The following is a 14963-nucleotide window of genomic DNA, read 5'->3' on the forward strand; positions in this document are numbered from 1 at the left end:
AGCCAATGCCAAGGGCACAAAGACAGGGGTAAATATCCGTTCTAGTGAGGGGAGGGCAGACGCTGCTGGGAGGGCCAGGATCCTACAGCAATGCCACTAGAGACAGAGGCAGGAGACCCATCCATACACACTGCCCACCACTACACCAGGCAGAGGATGGCTGCTACCGGGGGAAGGGCAGGAACGCCGAGAGCCCACACGTAGGATCCAGGGGCACGGCTCTGACCTAGGACTGAGGCAGCACGAGGACAGCAAGAGGGCCCCAGCTGCTCCCGGCACAGACCTAGCAGGCACCCAGTAAGAAGCCTCTGGGGGTGGCATGAAGGTGTGGAGAGACCCGGCCAGGTGCTGGCGGGCAGGGAGGGCTCAGGGCTGAGGATGGAGGACCATTACGGGAACAACCCCTGGTACCTACCTCAGCAGCCCCGACTTTCTCCCCTTCCCCCAGCACAATTCGGAGCCTGTGCTGTACCCAGGGCAACCATAGCAACAGGAAATCTCAAACCCAGCTCGACTCCTCGCCAAAATGACTCAGCCTTCCCCGGTAAGGTCCTAAAACAGGCGTCAGCACACTATGGCCCAAGGGCCAGATCTGGCCCGCAGCCTGGTTCTGTATGCCCTGGAGCTGAGAACAGTTTTCACAGTTTTAAAAGGTTGTAAAACAAAACAAAGGACAAAACCAAAGAAGAATACGCGACAGAGACCACAGGCAGCCAGCAAAGCTAAAATATTTACTATATGGTCCTTTACATAAAAAGTTTACTGATAAAACTCTAAGAAGAAAACACAGGAGGAAATCTTCATGACCTTGGATTAGGAATGGTTTCGTAGACATGACACCAAAAGCACAAGCAACAAGAGACAATAGGCTGGTGTCATGGAAACCCAAGGAGGGCAGAGCTCTGGGAAGAAGGGCCAGAATGTCCATTGCTGCAGCCAATCCACGTGAAAAGGTCTGAGAAAGCGTCCACCACACTAATGGCGATGAACTGGTCACTAATGACCCTAGTGGAAGCCTTTTCCAGAAAGGGAAGAGTGAGGGTGAGCTCAGAGCATTGTCTGGGGCTGACAGTGCCGGACGGGAGCCTCAAAACCACGTGTTCAAGGTGGGGACTCAAGCACATTCCCACCTGCAAGAGCCAAGAGAAGCCACACTTGCCAACGGCAGAGCAGGTGCCTGCCCACCTGTCCTCCTGCTCTCCTCCTTACGCTTCAAGAGTCACACTTCAATAAGCCTTCCAGGCAAGACACGGCATTTAGCCCTCAGTCATTGCTTTCACTGACCGGTTTCCCCTCTCCAAAAGAGGGGCAGCCACAGCCACACAATTATTTAGAACTAAAGAAAACCACCTGTGTACACATGCTGTCAGAGGCCATCCTAGGTAGAGAGTGGTTTTCCTCTGGGAAGGCCAGAGTACAGAAATTCCAGAGACAGGCAAGGCAGCCTGGTACGGTGGACGAGAGCAGGTACGGAGGCCAGATAAACTCAGCCTGACGCTCTGTGAGACCTCGGGCATAGTGTCTCACCATTCTCAGCCTCGGTTTCTCAAGTGTTAAGTGGGGACAATAATTAACACCTATCTCACTGGACTTTAATGAAGACTCGGTGAGAAAACGAAGTAGCGGGACAAATATGCACTCACTAAATAGGTTCCTTTCTCCTTCTGCGACATCGCCACCTGACACCCCAAGGCAACACGGCTTAAAACAGGAGGAGATATGAAATGTGTTTCAACACCATTTGTTTATTTATTTATTTTTTTGCGGTACGCGGGCCTCTCACTGTTGCGGCCTCTCCCGTTGCGGAGCACAGGCTCCGGACGCGCAGGCTCAGCGGCCGTGGCTCACGGGCCCAAGCCGCTCCGCGGCATGTGGGATCCTCCCGGACCGGGGCACGAACCCGTGTCCCCTGCATTGGCAGGCGGACTCTCAACCACTGCACCACGAGGGAAGCCCATATAGTAGTGTTATTTATATTTTGTACTTCTTTAGAATGTCGGTACACTACTTGATTAGCTATAATTTCTAATTGTTAAGGTCATTGCAATTTTCAAACTGTTTGGCAGAAAGTTGTCCATAATATTTCTCTATCTTTCCTATTTCTGCTGACCTGTGCTCATGCCAGGTTTTGGCCTCTCCCGTTGCGGAGCACAGGCTCCGGACGCACAGGCTCAGCGGCCATGGCTCACGGGACCAGCCGCTCCGCGGCATGCGGGATCTTCCCGGACCGGGGCACGAACCCGTGTCCTCTGCATCGGCAGGCGGACTCTCAACCACTGCGCCACCAGGGAAGCCCTCAATGCCATTTATTTTATTTAACATTTTTCGTATCGTGGTAAAATACTCATAAAATTTATCATTTTAACCGTCGTTAAGTGTATGGTTTTGTGGCATTAAGTACTTTCACGTTGTTGTATAACCATCACCACCATCCATTTCCAGAATTTTTCATCTTCCCAAACTGAAACTCTGTACAAATTACACACAAAAAATCTACTCCCCTCTCCTCAGCTCCCGGCACCCACCATCTACTTTCTGTCTCCATGGATTTGACTAATCCAGACACCTCATGTAAGTGGAATCATTGCATCTTTGTCCTGTTGTGACTAGCTTATTTCCTCAGCATAGTGTTTCCAAGGTTCATCTGTGCTCTAGCTTATATCAGAACTTAATTCCTTTTTAAGGCTGAATGATATTCCACTGAATGTTGTTTATCCATTCACCTGTCAACAAGCACTTACGCTGCTTCCACTTGTGGGCTATTGTGAATAATGCTGCTGTGAACGTGGGTGTACAAATATCTGTTTGAGACCCTGCTTTCAATTCCTTTGGGCATATCCCCAGAAGCGGAACTGATGGATCCCATGATAATTCTATATCTAATCTCTTTAAGAAATCATTATACCATTTTCCACAACGGCTGCACCATTTCACATTCCTACCAGCAATGCACAAGGATTCCCATCTCTCTACATCCTCAACAATACTTGTTTTTTTTTCCTGTTTGCTTGGTCTGTTTTTTAATAATCACCATCCTAATGGGGGTGAAGTGGTATCTCATTTTGGTTTTGATGTACATCGCCTAATGACTAATGATGTTGAGTATCTTTTTATATGCTTACTGGCCATTTGTACACCTTCTTTGGAGAAATGTCTATTCAAGTTCCTCAGTCCCATTTTAAAAGCTCATTGTTCCAACTCACCTCCCACCACTCCTCAAGGTCTATATGTTTACAGGTTCCCTTGAACTTTGGTCCTACTAATTCTCTCAACCTGTATAAATGTTACTCCTACTTCATGGCCTCTCAAAAGCCATGCCTTCTCCAGTAAGATGGCTATACTGCCTTACTTTAAAAGGACTCCGTGAAATACAGATTTTTAAAAAAATACTCAAGGATCATATTTTGGTTTCACCAAAATCCCAAATTCTTTTCCCATAGCATAAAGCACTGTACCGTCATCTCAAAAGTATTGCCAATTTTATGTCTTATACTTCTGAAAACCCTTGTTTGTGAGCAGAAGGTAAGACCCCCTCAGACACACATCCAAATAAACCTTTCTGGAACGACTTTCTCAGTGCAGCTGACTCTCATCTGTTCGGTCTATTCTTTCATTCCTCTGTTCAGTCACCTCCCGGGTACTTTGCCAGGATCTGTGATTAGAACAGTGAATACAGTATGGTCCCTGATCCCAGAAAGCTCACTAAATGTTGAGTCAATGAATGTCTGAATAAATTAACTGATAAATAAGCAAATAAAACCAATCCATCACCCAACACATACATGGCAGCTTCCACAAATTGCAAGCATGGTGGTCAAGGAAATAAACAGGTTCTCAATTATGGCCTTGAAAAGCCAAAATCTGTGAAGTAATAAAAATGTCACACTGTCTTTTTTGTTTTTTAAGGTAAACTTAAAAGTTGTCTCCAGGTAGTGATAGAGTAGAAATCACCTGGGAAATGAACAAAAAATACGCAGAGACAGATAACTGTCAAGTACCATATAACAAAGAAGAAATAGTCTGTGTTTCTATCTTCTTGGAATTGGCTGTTTATTTACTCTGTAGAGAAGCAAGGAAAAGATATAATTATGGGGGGAAATATGTAATTTATGAAAATCAAGCACAGAAAAGATTTTCTAAAATTGAGTATTACTGCCTTTCTTCCTTGATTAAAAAAAAAAAAAAAAAACCTCAGTCCCAAAAAATTAGAATATCTTAATAAAGCCATAAAGTGGGGTGATAAAAGACAAAGGATGTCCAAGCTTTATTTCATCAAAATATAAGGAGAAACAATGCAGTACTCTGCCATAAGACTTTCCCTTCTTAGAACACGCGATGGTCTTTACTTTGAGGGAAGACTATTATAAAAATCAGAAACGGGCAAAGAATTAGAGAAAAGTTACTTTCTAGGTATACTATCAATATAATTTATTATTTGAGCTAAAATGAAAGGTCTTTCAAGAGCTACCTTTTATTGGGCACCTACTAAGTGCCAAATGCAATGCTAAGTTGTCTTCACACATGGGCTCTAATGTTAAGAGCCCTACAAGGAAAGTCCAGTTTTCGCAAACAAGCAGTTAGGTGACTGGCCTATGCCAGTCCAGTCCCTATACACCCAGGGAGTAGCACATCCAGGGTTCAAATGCAGAGCTGCATGGCTGCACAGCCCTCTCTCTTTCATGTATGCAAACTGCTCAGAACAGCATTCATTCATTCATTCATCCACCCACTCATTCACTCACTGACCCCGAATGAATGTCTACTAAGTGTAAGGGACTATGGCAGATGACACAATGCCACCCCTGAGGGCTTGCTCAGGTCTAGTCAAAGACACAAGCCCCTAGATCTCTAAGACACTTGTGATGTATTACATCAGAGAGGAGCGTCCTAGTATATACAAGGATACAGGAGAAAAAGAGCCCGTGTGTGTCAGGTGTAGAGTTGGATAGGAAGAGCAAACAACCCAGCAAGGAAAGGAGGATTGGGCAATTATTAAATAGAAATCGGACAAATAATGGGAGAAAAAAATCAATTAAGCTAAAACCTATGTTGTGAAAATATCAATAAAAGTGACAATCCTCTAAGTTAGGCTGATCAAGGAAAAAAGAAGTGAGAAACTAATTGCTAACATCAGGAATGAAAACGAGTATCTGTACAGATTGTGCACACGTGAAAAAGACAGTAAAGAAAGAGTGTAAACAGTTTAGTGCCAAGAGATTCAACAACTTAGGTAAAATGGGCACGTTACCAAACGGAACCAACAAGAAATAGGAAACCTGAAAAGCCTCCTGCTAAGTGAAGACATTGGATTCATAAACTAAAACACCCTTCTAGTAGGAATGGATCTGAGCAACACCAACCATCAAAACAGCTCCTCCTCAAGAGGCCCAGAAGTCCCCTGGTGACTGAGAAGGGTCAGGACATGAGGTCCAGATGGAGGAAGATGTGTCTCGGGACTGTTAAAAGGCCAAAAGTCTGATTTCTGGTACCAGGAAAAGCAGCCGTTTCATCTTTTTTGTTGTGAAGCACATGTTCACATCATTTGACCATTCTTTTTTTTAATTGACCTGTCAGGTTTTTTTCTTCCAGATATCTAGGAGGTTTTATATATTGAGGAAATTACTCCTTGCCTGATATAAGCTGCAAATATTTTTTCACATTTGGATGGTATCTTCGGGTTTAATTATGATGCCCTTCGCCTTGCAGAAATGTTTAATTTTTTTGCAATTAATGCATCAGTCTTTTATGTCCCTTGCACCTTTTTCATGGCTCCTGAATCATGGTTAGAAACACTCTCCACACTCCAAGGTTATAAAATATTATTCTCCCCTGTTTTCCTCTATGACTTTAAGGTTTATCTTTTAAACTTTTAACTTCAATATCATCTCAAAGTGACAGAAAATTTGAAAGGGAAGTACAAAAACCACCCCGTTACCCAATTCAACAACTTTTCACATCTTCTCTCATTTTTAAATTCCCTCTCTTCAGATAGAGACAGAAGATAGATAGATAGATACATAGATAGATAGATAATGAAAAAATGACGATAATGGTATCTGCAAGTTCTGTTCCTATTTTTCCATTAGTAATTAACAAGCAATTTGTGTGGAGATGCTTTGAGAGGTGATAAATACCTTATTCCTCATTAAATTCTCACTCACCAGCTTTAGCATCCATTGACAATTTTCTAACAACACAATTTTCTTTTGCTACTAAGATGCTCTTGCTTCAAGGCTTTTCCAGTGAACAAACCTGAGAAATATGTGTCTGTACATACATACATACGTATATATTGGCACCTTGCTGTAGATAGATATGGATATAAGTATATATATAAGATACAGAAATAAACACAAACAGGGAGTTCAGAGTGATACCTCAAGTTGCAAATTTACACCACAAGATTCATTCTCATTTTCCCACACCTGTGACAACCTTCTCTAATGTGAGAAACGTAGGGTGCATCGTGCACCCTCCTCCACAGGACACAAGTCAGTGCCTGTTGGGCCTGTCCCCACCTCAGTCGAGGGCCCACAGAGAGAGGACTCCCGGCGTTCCACCATTAGACCTGGCACCTGCTCTTCATGGGTATGGGCGGAACAGAGAGCTCAAGTCCACCCCTAAGACCCCGGGCCCAATGCCAAGTGCACTGTAAGATCCCATCCAACGTTAAATCCGTGACAACAGGTCTGCCTTTGATCTCATTAGACTCACACCGTGGCACCTTCGTTAAGCGCCTAACGGCATTCCAACCTCGAGTGTGGAACCACAGTCAGGTCCCCCTTCGCCGTATGCTGCCTCTTTGATAGGCCCGGGCCCACATGGTCTGTTAACCCGGGCTGGAAACATGGACACTCATTCTTTCAGATGGCTGAGATGAAATTATGGCTTTACTCCAGAGATGTACAAGAATCAGAGGCTGCCAAAGCCCGACGAGGCTACTCAGGATACAAGGCAGTGACCACTGCAAAGCCCGCGTCTCACGAGGCTCTGCTTTCTCTGGAGCTGGGCTGCTCCTGATTTAATTTATTTCCGCTGATGTTTTCAGTTATTCAACAACCCTTCTAGCCTGTGGCCTTTGCCCCTTTCTCACTCCAGCAAACTTCCTTATTTAAATAGAAGACAAACTTTCTGACCGCTTGGCCAGCCATGGCACTTCTAGGTCCTTGGAGCAGGTGACCCTGGCAAATTCCACCTCCCTCGGAACCTCCACCCTTTATCTTCACAGTGGGAGGCAATTTAACAGCTGCTTTACAGAATTCTTTTCCAGCTCAGTTGGTACAACAGGCCAAGACTAGAGCCGCCTGTCCTGCCCAGACCTCAGGAGTCCCACGCCCAGGATGAAAGCTGAGCAGCTGAGACTGAGGGGCGCCCTTATAAGCCCTCTGTTGGGCTTCTGTCCCCGATAGCAAAGGCTGACTCTGGCACCTAGAATTTCTTCTTCCGGCCTACAATCTGCTCTCCCATTTTGAGATCCTCCAGAACATCTCGGCCAATAGGAAAAGAGGTTAAGGAAATAAAACTGCATTTTAATGGCCATCTATTACTATACACTGAATTCCACTTTCTTTATGCATCGTGTAGTTTAAGCCTCAAAATCCTTCGGAGAAGAGCTCATTAGCCCCATTTTGCAGGTGAGGGAAGGAGGCTTACGGAAGATTAAGCAGCATGGCCCAGACCACCCCTCCGCGGAGAGAGCGCGTTCTCCGACCACCCCTCCGCGGAGAGAGCGCGTTCTCCGACCACCCCTCCGCGGAGAGAGCGTGTTCTCCGTTCTGTTTCCACGTGAAGGACTTTCCCCGAGGACTCTCTCCCTCACTCTTCCATGCCCTGGTTCACATAGAAAACACTGGCTACCCCAACTCCCACTGGCCACCCTGAGGCCTGAGAGACCAATACCGGGGTTCTCTGGTTGGATTTTATAGCCCACCTCTGCCCGGCACCTCTCCTCACTGCGGAGCTCTGCCCCAGAACTCGCGTCAGTCCCCAGGAGAGCTCGTTTCAACACTGTGCTGGGCCCCACAGCAGCGTTTCTGATTTGCAGGTCCAGACGGGGCCCGAGAATTTGCACTTCCAAGGAGATCCCAGGATGCTGAAGCTACTGGTCCAGAGACCACACTCTGAGAGCCACCACGTGCAGATGGGGAGAGGAGGACAGCCTCCCTAACTGGTGAGATGGGAAAGGATGGGTCTTGTGGGCTCTACCCCTTCCCTGTCCTCCACTGGCCCTGCAGGCTGGCCCGAGTCCTAGAGCCGGCCCCGCGGGTGAGAATCATGGACTTCAGCTCTGCCCTTGATTGTGTGGACACGCTAATTCCACGGTGAGGCGCTGGGGAGCCCACGTGGCCACAGCCAGGCCGGCCCTCCCACCTAGCTTCTCCGGGTTGGTGAGATGCACCAACCTCTCTGATGTTCCAAACTTAGATTGTGCAAGCAGGGTGCTAGCTGGGCTCCTCTCAAACCCTGTTACCCCTGTGAAGACAGCCTGCGGCTGACAGTCTAACACCACGCTCCTTCCACGGTTCCTCGGCAGGCCAGGGAAAGCCACCACCCCGACTGTCCAAGAGACGTCCACTGAGCCCCGTCCCGGGCTGTCCACCATGCCGCACGCCCTGCCGAGAGCATGAGGAGGGGGTCAGACTGTTCCGGAAGAGGCTGGAGACAAGAGGAAACCAGGCTGACCCTTTTCCAGTGTGACGTTTGACCCCAGCTGCATGAAGGCAGGAAAGATGGGAAGCGGACCAGTGGAGACAAGCAGGGCACCCTGGCAGGCCAGCCGCCGAGCTCTGGCCAGAGCTCCCTCAGGGCCTGGGACTGAGTGCTGGGCCACAAGCAGCTGAACCACAATGACAGAAACAAGTCACAACAGACCCAGACGTGGCTTTACACTTAGCCACTGACTCTGAAGACCTCACCTCTCAAGACCACTGGCCTACAGAGCCTCCCACGTGCTGATAAAGAAACTGTGGCTTGAGATGTAGAGAACAAACGTATGGGCACCAAGGCGGGTAAGTGGCGGGGTGGGGTGGGGGTGGGATGAACTGGGAGATTGGGATTGACGTGTAGACACTGATGTGTATAAAATGGATGACTAATAAGAACCTGCTGTACAGAAAAGTAAATACAATTTAAAAATTCAAAAAAAAAAAGGAACTGTGGCTTGGATTTGTGATTTGTCCAGCCAGTCGCAAAGCTTGTCCAAGGCAGAATTTAATGCCACACCTGGCCAACTCCGAACTCCCTGTAATAGACAGCCATGGCACCGCTGTAGAAACAGTCATTATAACCCACTTAAATGTCAGGCCCAGCCCCGAGAGTCCCTCCAGGCACGGCGGTGCCCCCAGGGCTGGCTCACAGCCTGGCACGCTGCCCGATGGAGGAGTTCAATCATCGCTTACCAATTAAATAAATAAATGAATGAAAGGAGTACCTTCAGCATTGACATAAAGAGCTTTCAGAGGATTACGGCTTCCTAGCCTCTGGGAGAATAAATCTCTATTATGAATGGAAACCTTATAGTCCCGCAGATGCTTTTTTTTCTTAATGCACAGCTGCATAAGAGAAAATTATCCCTTGTGTGCTAAATATGCCTTTCTAATTACACTCACCTAAGATGCATTCACTCTAAAGGCTAAGAATAGCTAAATAATATAAATTACAAAGGAGTAACATTCTGTGTCAGCTGAAAACATTAAGCCAGAGGTAAGCCAGGATTAGTGAACAGTCAATAAGTCATCGCAAAGGATCATTAGTATTAAAAACAAAACAGATGCACAAGGAGGGCAGCGAACTTCCCCCCCCAAATGGGAGCCAAGCCGCCGCCCAGGCATTTGGTTTCCTGCCTCCCTTGAGTCCTTGCCTCTGGCCACCCTGCCGGGGGCACGGCTGAGGAAGAGAAAGGTGGCAGCCGGGAGCCCAAGGACCCGTGCGCGGTCAGACGCCGTCGTGCACTTGCTGGCTGGGTGCCCAGGGCAGGCGGCCTCGCTCCAGCTTCGGGCTCCTCTGCGCGATGACACGATGAGGGCCCCCTTCCTGCTGGGCAGTTGTGAGCAATGAGTGAGAAAATGAACAAGGGCGGTGGGTTTAACAAGCCTCAGCTCCCTCTGCTTCCTCAGGGAGGACACCTCCCTCCGACAAAGATGAAGGCGGACGCTCGCGGCCTCTTGGGGAGATGAAACCAACGGTCCAAGCGCCAGGACGCCGCCCGCTCAACCGCCACACAGCCAGGAGCCCCAGATGCACTGTGTTCCTTGACTCCTTCCTTTCTCCAAATAGTCGCTCTGACTCAGTGTTATTCTACTTAACCAAGAAAAGTGAAAAGCAGTTATCACCAAGACGACGATTTGAATGTATTGACAGTTAATATTCTAGCAGTACTGGCTTTCCAGAGATGAGTTGTCCTTTTCAAAAGAATGGTAGAATTGCAGTGAGAAGCAAAAGGAATTCGGGGACTGTTTTTACCTGCAATGTGGGGCGGGATCCAGACTGCATTATGGGGCAAGCCCACCTTCTACCTAAGGAACACCCGGATAAGAAGCCCCCAAGGTTGGGAGGGGAGACTAAAGAGACGGGTGTGGGCAGGCTGAGAGCCGTGCTGCCCCCCACTCCTCCTCACAGGGAGGGTGAGAGGGAACTTCCCCCGATGCCTCACAGCCACTGAACCCCACAGCATATTTAGAGTCTCAGAGTACCTCCCACCAATATTTATATTTAGTTTTCAATAAGAGGAAAACTAGCAACTTTTGAGCAGAGACCTGACAGGTACCTCCTTAGCCACAGGATCAAAGTTGCCATCGTCAGGAGCGAGACATAAAGGCACCAGTGCCTCCTGGGTGATGCCTTGAGAAAGGCACACATTGCTCTGAGCTATTCCTGCCCCAAATGCGTGACATCCATTTAATCACCAAGAAATATCAGACAGTCCCAAACTGAGGGACATTCTTTAAAAAAAATAGCTGGCCGGTACCCTTCTCACATGCCAAGACCACGGGAGACAACGACGGACCGAGGACCATCCCGGATGAGAGGGGATGAAGAATGCCTGACTACCAGACGCACTGCCCCATCCTGCACCGAGTCCTGACCCAGAAAATGGAAGCTAGAGAAGTGGCCGGAAAACCACAACAGGGTTATGAGTTACGAGCATTGTATTAAGGTTACTTTCCTGGCTTCGCTAATTTACTGTGGTTATGTAAGACATTAGCACTTGGAGAAGCCAGGGGAAGGGTAGGAATAAATTCTTTGTACGCTTTTGGCAACTTCTGTGTAAATCTGAAATTAGTTCACAAGACAAAGTTGAAAATGTTTAACGGTGAGCAGGGAGCAGCTGCGGCAGCAGCTATGATACACTGAGCACCTTCTTAGTGCAGACAACACACGGATGGCGGGGCCCTCGCCAGCCTGTGCACTCCCGCCTGCAGCCTACTGTGCCCACTTCACAGATGAGGAGACTGAGGCAGACGCAGGAAGGTCCCACAGGTGCCGAGCAGTGGATCGGGGTTAGGAGGACGGGGAGGTGAGAGGTGCCCACACCAGTAATACCACAGGCTGGCTTTGCCATCACAGGTGAATGACGGTGGCCCAGGGCCTCTGCCTGCACAGCCCTCAGGAAGAAAGCTCCTGGAGCACTTCCCAAGGTGAGGCCATGCCCTGAGGGAGGCGGGAGGGCACTGGGAGCCGCAGGCAGGGAAAGGCCTGAGCACCTGTCCTGCCTGGGCCCATTCACGAGCCCCTCGCCTCTCGGTTCTCACCTTCAAAGGGAATCCTGGGGGTCTCTTCACCCCAGCCAGAGAGTGCTGGCACCGGCCCAAATGTGGCCACAAAAGTGACTAAAGAGTCATCCATTCAGTCCGCAGTGACGCTGAAAGCTTAAGGTCCCCAGGAGTGCAGAGAACACAGAGACTGGACCCGGGCAGAGCAGAGCTGGGAAGGAGACGACCCCCTGAGCATCTGCATGATGTGAAGCCCACCCACCTGCTGGAAGGTTACGCACATGCTTTCACTAGGTTTGTATTACATTTGCTTTTTATAGATGAGAAGAGAGATTTGCAAAGGTCAAGGCACGAAGTCCTTGCAGCTGGAGCTGGAAACAACCTCTGCCCCAGCAGCGCCAGGCGTGTCTCCATTGCAGCAGATTTCCCCTAGAGACACACAAACAACCACAACCGTCTGCTGGGCGCTCACATCTAGCCCCCCTCATTTCGACTGAGAGAATTCTCTTACCAAAAAATAATTTCTCTAAATGCTGTCGGGTAAAAACATCATCTCAAGCAGGAGGCTGGGTCAGAAGGAGCAAAGAGAAGCAAGCAGCACAACCGCTCAGATACTCAAGACAACTTAAATACGGTCAGAGGCGGCGGGCTCCACACCCACCCACCACGCGGATGCGGTGTGTCGGCTTCTCAACCGCTCTGGCCTCAGCTTCCCCTGGTGGAGAGGTGGGCCTGGCATGCTGGGCCGGCGGTGTCACGTCTAGGAGCCCACGTGCGGGAGCAGCAAGCCTAGCCCGGCGCCTGGGAAGAGCGCAGCGAACCACAGGCGGGGCAGGGGGCTGGGGTGGAGGGAGCCAGCAAGCGAGTCTCCCCCCGACCCTCTGCATCCAGGGCAGCGTCGTGTCTCCTGGAGCGGCCACGTCCATGGCCCCCAGGCCGTGGGCGGCCTCACATCACACTGTGTGCCAGCTTTTGTCTTCCTAAGCACAGCACGTACGGGAAATTCTTGTCAAATGTGGCAGCTCACAGGGCATGTCTAGTCCAGTCTCTGGGATGCTGTCCCTGCTTGGTTGTAGAAGATTCCTGGGTCAGCCCTTAAATGAGCTGAGATCAAAATCAGTGTCAATGGAAAATTAATTTCCTTTCCCCCAGTCACTTCTCAGAATCTTTAATATATAAGGTGCCGGGGAGGGGTGGGCTGGTGCACTCTGATGTCACTTTATGGCTAGTTCCAAATGCCCTATAAACATTCGCAGGGCTCAGTGTCAACTCAAGGGCATATAAATGCGAATATTAACCCACTGATGAAACCTCCTTGCAACTCCCTCCCGACTTTCCTCTTTCCCTGTATCAGGACGCTGCCCTCACCTCTCTGAGCCCCATTTTCCTGGCTTCCTCCATGAAGGCTTCCTCACCCCTTCAGCCATCCATGTATCCATCCATCCATCCATCCATCCATCCATCCATCTATTCGTTCGTTCGTTCGTTCAGCATCTCCTGCTCACTAGACACCTCTGGCTCCGGGCCAGCTGTGCACCAGGATACAGGGATGGAAATGCAGGGCCTGGAACCACAAGTTCTCACAAAATGGTAGGAGAAGACGCCACAGAGACAGAGACAAGCCAGGCAGGAAGGGCCCTGGGGAAACACGCGAGACGTCAACGGGTCTCCACGAAGGGCTGGTGGGGAAGCAGACGGTGTGGGGGAAAGACTTGTCAGGCAAACGGAACTGCATTTGGCAAAGCAAGCAAACACGGGATGCCCCGATCGGGGAGTCGCTTGTCATACCGGGCGGGCTTCTGGCCAGAGCAGAAAGAGCGACAGACGGAAAAAGAGGGAGGAACTGAGATGGAGAGGCAGGCGGAGGCCAGATTACGAAGGGCCTTCGAGGCAGTAGCTCTCAAACTCTGCTGCAGACCGAATACTCCCAGACATTGTGCGGGCCGTGGTGCCGTTTCTTAAATCTATGGCGGCGAAGCACCAACTCCAGAAGACAGGTTATACCCATCCAAGTGTCAAGTTCAAAGAGTTTTGACAAATATACACTCGGATAATGGACACAGCAAAAAAGATAAAGCTTGTCCATCATCGCCCCTCCAAAGTTCCTCTCTGCCCCTGTCGGCCAGTTCACAGCGCTCCCAGCCCTCAGGAGAACAGAGATCTGCTCTCTACCACCCTAGATGGGTTTGCCTATTCTAGAATTCACACAAGCGGAATCACACAGTATGTACTTTCTGTGTCTGGCGGTGTAATGAAACCCATTCCTGTTTCTGCGTGCGTTGCAGCTTGTTCCTTGTTCTCGCCAAGAGTACTCCACAACCCTACAACCATCCATTTGTGTGCTGTTGGACACAGGGGTTATTTCCCGTTTGGGGTTGTCGTGAACAAATGCAATGAACGCTCATGTATAAGTCTTGCGGAGATACAAGTTTTCATTTCTCCTGGGTAAGTACCGAGTAAGAAGACTGCTTCCTCGCACGGGAACTACAGGTTAAACTTGCAAAGAAACCGCCAACAGTCCTGCAAAGTGGCTGGACCATTTTACGCTGTCCCCAGCAGCACACGTGCCTCATTTCCTCCACTCCTCGCTGATCATCCAGGGCAGCGGTTATGCAGGTGTGCCTCATGGTGGTTTCACCTTTAATTCCCCCGAAAATTTATGATCGTCCTCACCTTTTCACAGGTGTGTTGGCCATTCATATACCTTCTTTTGGTGGGCCAAATTTTGTGCCCTTTTTAATTGGGTGGTTTTATTAAGTTATATAATGTATTTATGTATTCTACAAACAACTCCGATGGTATTTTCAGCAATAAAAGTTCCCATTTGTTCTTTTTCTCTCATTTCTTTCCTCATTCTGTCTCTATGTTTCATTAAATCCTAGAGCACAGCTCTAATAACTGTGGCCACATCGGGGTATGCCGACACGCTCACAGCCTAATCATTTCCGAGTCTGTTGCAAGGCACGGACTCTTCTCCATGTGATGCTTCCTGTGTTTCTCCTTCTTTTCAGGTGTTGGTGGGTTTCGTGTTGAGACCCGGATGTCTGCGTCTCTCTCGTCTTCCTTCCAAGAGTGTCGGAGCCGGTTTCGGCTGGCGGTGAAGGAGCTCAGCCTGCTCTTTCCCAGGCTTGTTTTTCAGCTCTCTCGGGCAAGTCTCGAGCTGGGTTGGCCCGAGGCGTGAGGGGTGGCCCTCACCTGGCGGTGGCTCCACCTGAGAAGCCGCAGGTGTTCATCATGACTGCCCCCAGCCAC

At 49.1% G+C, this 14963-nt stretch overlaps 1 protein-coding gene across 5 annotated transcripts in view; it reads right to left on the reverse strand.

Moving 5' to 3' along the window:
* Nucleotides 1–14963, reverse strand: part of TRAPPC9 (trafficking protein particle complex subunit 9) — a 514113-nt gene that overhangs the window by 206089 nt on the left and 293061 nt on the right. The window lies entirely within an intron of this gene.

This window comes from Phocoena phocoena, chromosome 17 (genome assembly GCF_963924675.1).
Source record: "Phocoena phocoena chromosome 17, mPhoPho1.1, whole genome shotgun sequence".
In the NCBI taxonomy this organism is placed as follows: Eukaryota; Metazoa; Chordata; class Mammalia; order Artiodactyla; family Phocoenidae; genus Phocoena; species Phocoena phocoena.